This window comes from Meriones unguiculatus, chromosome 16 (genome assembly GCF_030254825.1).
Source record: "Meriones unguiculatus strain TT.TT164.6M chromosome 16, Bangor_MerUng_6.1, whole genome shotgun sequence".
Classification (NCBI taxonomy): domain Eukaryota; kingdom Metazoa; phylum Chordata; class Mammalia; order Rodentia; family Muridae; genus Meriones; species Meriones unguiculatus.
The window spans coordinates 16,731,552-16,737,551 of record NC_083363.1 but is presented as its reverse complement, the minus strand read 5'-3'; the positions used below and the strand labels follow the sequence as shown (position 1 = coordinate 16,737,551).

The 6,000-nt window shown below is 43.6% G+C and overlaps 1 protein-coding gene across 2 annotated transcripts in view; it reads left to right on the top strand.

The window, feature by feature from the left end:
- Window positions 1-2,691: 2,691 nt before the first annotated feature.
- Rhobtb1 (Rho related BTB domain containing 1) overlaps window positions 2,692-6,000 on the top strand; it is a 109,120-nt gene continuing 105,811 nt past the window's right edge. Inside the window, exon 1 of one of the 2 annotated variants that reach the window (XM_021648543.2) lies at window positions 2,692-2,888. The gene's annotated coding sequence lies outside the window, so the exon portion shown is untranslated. Of the gene's footprint in view, window positions 2,903-6,000 lie in introns of both variants that reach the window. The other variant, XM_021648545.2, reaches the window with a different exon arrangement.

Sequence of the window (6,000 nt, the reverse complement as noted above, 5' to 3'; positions counted from 1 at the left end):
ATGCTCATCTCCTTTGTAAAATGTGTGTTTTAGTGGTTGGAGGCTCCGAAGGTCAGCATTTGGGATGTAACTAAGCAAAAGTAACTTACGCAAAATTTTAGTTTTGCCTAGTTATTGAGATCCTTATTCAGTTGCTAGAATTCTGTCACCATATGGAAGTGGAGACAATTATATTGCATTTGGTGGCAAGGATGGTGGAAGCTAGGATATAAAAAGCCATCCCCAGCAGGGTGCTCATGATCCAGAGACGTTAGCAGTTTTGAAATCTCTCCCCTCCTGCCTCTCCCCTCTGTGCTTCTGATCTGAGTCTTCCCTTCTCACCCTGCAGTGTCCCCAGCCCCGAGTTAGCAAATGACAGAGATTTTCGGGCTAGGGCTGGAGAGCATGATGTTCCCAGTTAGCACATCTTCTATAATAAAGCTGAGTGTGCCTGCTTAAGAGAAAATGTTGTTTAAAAGAAAAAAACCAAAACGCTCCACTCCACTCCTCTCATTCACCTCTTGCCGTACCTGGGAGCCTTAACTTCTTAGATCCACCCAAAGCTCTCAGTGGCCTGATCCCAGCGCCCCAACATCTTCAGCTCGTTTAAGCTTGAGACTCCACACACATTTTTCTCACAGACCCTGTCTAAGTACCTGCATTTGTTTCCGTAAAACATCTTTGTCGACCACCTGCCAGACACTGCTGGGAGGCAATGAGTTGCCTCTAGTGTTCCCTGCCTTCACTTAGCTTACAGCCTAATCGGGGGAAAGAAAAATAAAAGAGTGACACAAATTAATGTGAAATTGAACTTATTTCAAGAGTTTCTTGAGATAGGGGATAGAGGTGGGGTGATAGAGAGGTAGCACAGCTGATACAATGCCTGCCTGGCATGCCGAAGGCCCAGGTTCAGCTCCCCGGCACCCATAAACTTGTAATCCCAGCACTGCAGAGTTGGAAATGCAAGTGTCAGAAGTTCAAGGCCATCCCCCAATCCATTGTGAGTTCAAGGCCAGCCTGAGATATATAAGATCTTGTTGTGATTCAAAAAAGAAATTAATTAAAAAGGAAATGAAAACAAGTACTGCAGAAGGATGCTGGAACATGGGATGCAAGTGGCATGGAAGTAGGGGGCCTGGTGCAGTGAAGGTTTATAAGAAAAGCCTCTAGCAGGAGAGAGCATGCGCAGTGTAGTAGCAGAGAGGGAGGGCTGAGCTGAGTCCAGATGTACTCAGGGGCCATTGCCATGGAAACCTCTCCAGCCAAATGCAGTAATCTGCGGTGAGGCCAGGCTAGTGAGCAGGTTGGAGCTTTACATTCTTGTTTCTGCTTGGTGGGAGAACTGTACCTCTTTTATTGCTGGGTACAGTCTGGAGTATGAGCTAGCAAGGCTCAAAAGTTATATAACGCTGTTGATGTTTCCAGTGGAGAGATAATGGAAACTGGGATCGTTGAGGGAAGGCGGTGAGGTGGGCCAGTTTTACGAAGTGAATAGAGCCAAGGGGCTTGGGAAAGGTAGTATGTGGGCCACCCATGCACCATAGAGCAGTTAACTGGAGACAATGAGGAAATGTCAGAAACTGGAGATATGTGCTGAGTTCAAGGCTGAGTGTGTGGATGACATCACAGGTCATAGAACATAGACACAAGATTATATTATGGGTGTGACGTTTGTTAAAGATGACAGGATTGGGGGACATGACGTTGTCACAAGACATCATATGCAGACACTGATTGTACTGTGGTCATATTATGGGTGTGTAGTTTGTCAAAGAGGATGAGGGCTTAGATATAAACTTATGAGTCATCTTCCCACTCCAGAGTCTGGGGACAGATATGATTAGAGAGAGTGATTGTAAAATGAGTCAATAAGAACACTAGACAAAAGTCTTCAGGAAGTCAAAGGCCGTGATGGTCCTGCACTAGAGCGTGACCCGATGAGGAAGAAAAGAAAGAACAGCGAAACAAACAGAGAGAGATCCAAGAAATGACTGGGTCATAATGGGCTGTGAGAGAGGGTTTCTGAGAGGTGGGAGGAGTCAACTTCTTCAGTGAAAAAGGATGGGTATGCTGGGGTTTGTTGGGTACGGAGGCTCACACCAACTACTTGGAAGACAGAACCAAGGGTACTACAAATTTTAAGCCAGATCCAGTCTATGAGAGAGATAAAGAGAGAGAGAGAAAGACAGAGAGAAAGAGAGGAGAAAGAATACAACACTTTGTATATTCTTGACACTCTGGGGTTGTTATTTCTTTATTTTTTACTTAATTATTTTTCTCTTGAGCAAAAATGGAGATCACTACTCAGTAGATGATTGTTTTTGAAATCAAAATAAGTACTTGTAAAGTAACATGTACCAAACATAGAGCCATACTTCATTCTGCCTGTGGTTCCTCTGTTTTATATCTCCACCTAACCAGTCTTACATGTGTCTTTAAACTGTACTCAGGAAGGAAGCATCATATAGATGTGGGGGATGTTGTGACCACGAGAAAAGGAGAGGATGTGTGAGCATGGGGCAGTCCCAAGTCGTGTGGTCTGAACTGGAAAGAAAATGTGAACCTGGAACCCAGGGACCTTGGCACAGCCCCACCTGCTTCTGCTATCAGTGACCTATTTGTGCCTAGTGTAAATAAGCCAAGAACTGTCCACAAAACACTGCTGACGCCTCTCCTGCTGGTTGGCATCTCTGTGTGTGGGCAGGAACCCACAGGCTGACATGTGGAAGAGTTCATGCTCAGAGACCCGTATGGGGTGTGCAGCAATCTGTTTCCCTCTCTGCTCCTAATGCTACTTGGACCTTTGAACCTTCCCAGAGAGAAGGCTAACTGGAGGTCAGTGTCTCAGCACAGTGAGCAGGTGCTAACACAGATGTCAGACTGCAGCAAAAAGGAGCTGATGACGGAAGGTAAGAAAATGGAGGTGAGCCCTGGTGATTATTTCTGCATTTGGGATGTGAAGTGAAAGTGAGAGGTTGTGGGCAGGCAGCTGGGTACGTGGGTAGGTAGGTAGGTATTCATTTGTTCAGTCAACAAACAGTGTGCTGTCTTCTACTTGCTAACCCTTAGGGACAGGAACCAGAAAGATTTTTTTGTTCCTCTTAGGAGCTCTCTTATAAGCATCTTGGGCCATAAAATGTATTTACATGATAACCTCAAATGCATTTTGTGATCTGACTTACAAAGTTCAGCCTTTTTCCTCATATGTTCACTTTTAACTCAACTTTTATATGAGGGTCAAACTAATTTGTATTCATATCAGAGAAATAAGATAACATGCAGAAAGGAGATAACGAAAGCATTTGTTTTGTTTTGTTTTGTTTAATCCTCCCTCCTTTTATTCTTTTTGTCTAACCAACTTGGATGGTCTTAGTGTCATCACCTATAAATCAGAACATATTTTCTAAGTAGTGTCCCGATCCATGTCTTCACGGTCTTCCATGGTGCTTTTGAAAATCATGATATTACATACACTATATGGTTCTCACAATACTCAAGCAGACTGTGACCCCAATGGATGTTAGGACTGTGAATCAATAGGGTGTCCCCACGTGGCTTATAGACTTCTTGAAAGCAAGGACTTTGCTGGGTTAAAAACTATCCCAAACGGAACCAGATACCATAAATACGATTCTCACAGTAAAAGCTTAGGGTGCTCTTGGTTTGTAGAAAGAATGACTTAGCCCAAAATTTAACATGCCAGAAGAAAGTAATAAGGAATTGGCTAGAGGGAAAAGATGGGCATTTCAAGTGGAAGAACATCATTAGCATTGGTTTGAGAGACAGGAGCCAGCTTTTCTGGGAGGTGGTGGCAGCATGGGGAGACAGACTGGTGTTAACAGAGAGGTCCTGTGGATCCTGTGTGAAGTGGTTCATGCTGGTCTCAGCTCTTGGGGAACTCTATTGGAAAAGTGCTTTGGACTTGGTTCTGTCAGGGTACGTTGGGAGCTGCTAGAATTCTCAGACAGAAGAATGTGAGGCTTAGAAAGGACACCTAAATCCCATAGAAAACAACAAAAAATAGTGTAGAACAGGTTCTGAAAGGGAGAGGGTAGAGTGTGGGCGAGCTCTGATAATGACCACGAAAGTGTAATGAAATACCAGGTCTTTACGTACAGAGTGGCCCTGTTCAGTTTGGTTCATGTGAAGTGAAGAGGTGCAATGTTATAATGGAGAGTAAAGATAACACAGCCTTTAAGCCAGAGAGTGATAATTCCACTGAAATTAGGCGTAGAAAAGAAGGTAAATTCAGGAGAGGTTGGAATGAGGATCTGGCCTCTGTAAAAACATCAGTGATGCTCTATTTGGATGAAATCGCTGCCAAGTAGAGAGCCTGTCTATAGCCCCTGCTCCAGGGAAGGGAAATAGAAAGAAGCCAGCTGACAGAAGTTTGATGAGTTTTCTGGGAGACAGGACGAGAGATTCCACAGAAGCCAGGAGATGTGGGGGAAAGGCCTCCCCTGTGCTTATTTTCATTGGTTTAGTCATTTCCTGAGATCTTTTTCCTTTCTCTTCCTCCTTGTTTGGAACAGCTCTATGGCTGTTCAGCTGTCAGTACGATCTCACAGCTGGGTCACTATTTCTCTTTTCAGCTCAATGCTCTCTTTATTAATGAGCATTGACCGACCGAGAGTCCCCAGCCATCTCTCCTCCGTGCTCAGAAAGGGATTTCATAGAGGGAATCTGTAGGCGTTGTTTTTAAACTCTATTTTACTTGGGGTTCCTTAATGCCTCTACCTTCCCTCCAACAACCCCCCTACCCTAGGTTGTAGAGAAAAAAGGTTAGAAGGCAAAGAGGACATAGACCTTTTTAGACTTAGTTCTGGCTGTTTAGGGTCACCGGGTTCTTTGGGAAAATAGCAATCTCAGTCATCAGGATACGTAGCAGTCCATCAAACAGCAAATGTCAGCAGCAGAATGAGCAAGCAGCCTTCTTCCTCCTCCATCCATCTCTTCAAAACCTTTGCCTCTCTCTCTCTCTGGACTCTTGTATTTATACCCTCTCTGAGTCCTCAGAATTAAATTCTCTGCAGCTGGCAAAGACTATGCCCCTCTCTAAGCCCCACGAGGCAGTTACCAGCTGTGGACAAACTAAAAGCAACTGAATATCCCACACTTGGGGTTAAAACAAAAACCTGTTTACATAACATAACTGAGCTTTTAAAGAAACCAAAAACTTCCATTACAGGAGTCCTCATGGGGCTGAGGAGAGAGCTCAGGCCAGTGGGAGACCCTGTCTCAAAGAAACAGGATAGATGGCCTCTGAGAAACCACGGCCAACGTCATCCTTTAGCCTCCATTACACACACACACACACACACACACACACACACACATACACACAGGCCCAGAGAGGGGAGAGAGACAAACGATTTGCTAATTGAATATTTCTGGCTTATATGTATGATGCTGCTGAACCCAGGAATAAGCTCATCTCTAGGAATAACACCCTTTTTATAGAAATAATCACTGCCTCCATGGAAAAGTGCTATTTTGTCTTTCAACTTATAGTTATTCCTATTTATAAATAGTCCATTTCATCTCAGTGTCCCTGTACTGTCACATATGAAAAAGTCTCTAGGAATTTCATGCCAGAAGGATGAAATACTTGCTTTCTCTAGAGAATGTGATAAAGTGACATGACTTTTTTTTCTGAGGGATATTAAAAATTTATGCTTTCTTTTCCCCCAAAGCACCAAGAAATTCAAATACAAACTCTGTTACTTTTAGCTACTTTGAATGTGTTGATCAGTGTGTGTGTGTGTGTGTGTGTGCGTGTGTGCATATATGCACGTGTGTATGCATGTATGGGTGCATGTATTTGTCTGTGTGTATAGGTGTGTGTGTATGTCCATGTACTCATGTGTGTGAGAACATTGTGTGCACATACGTGTGTATGTGTATCTGTCTCTGTGTGTATATGTGTGTGCATACATGTATGTATATGTGTGTGTGCATGTGTATGTGGTCTTTTTATCCTCAATATTGTTTTCTGGTTCTTACTCATATCTCATTAATTCT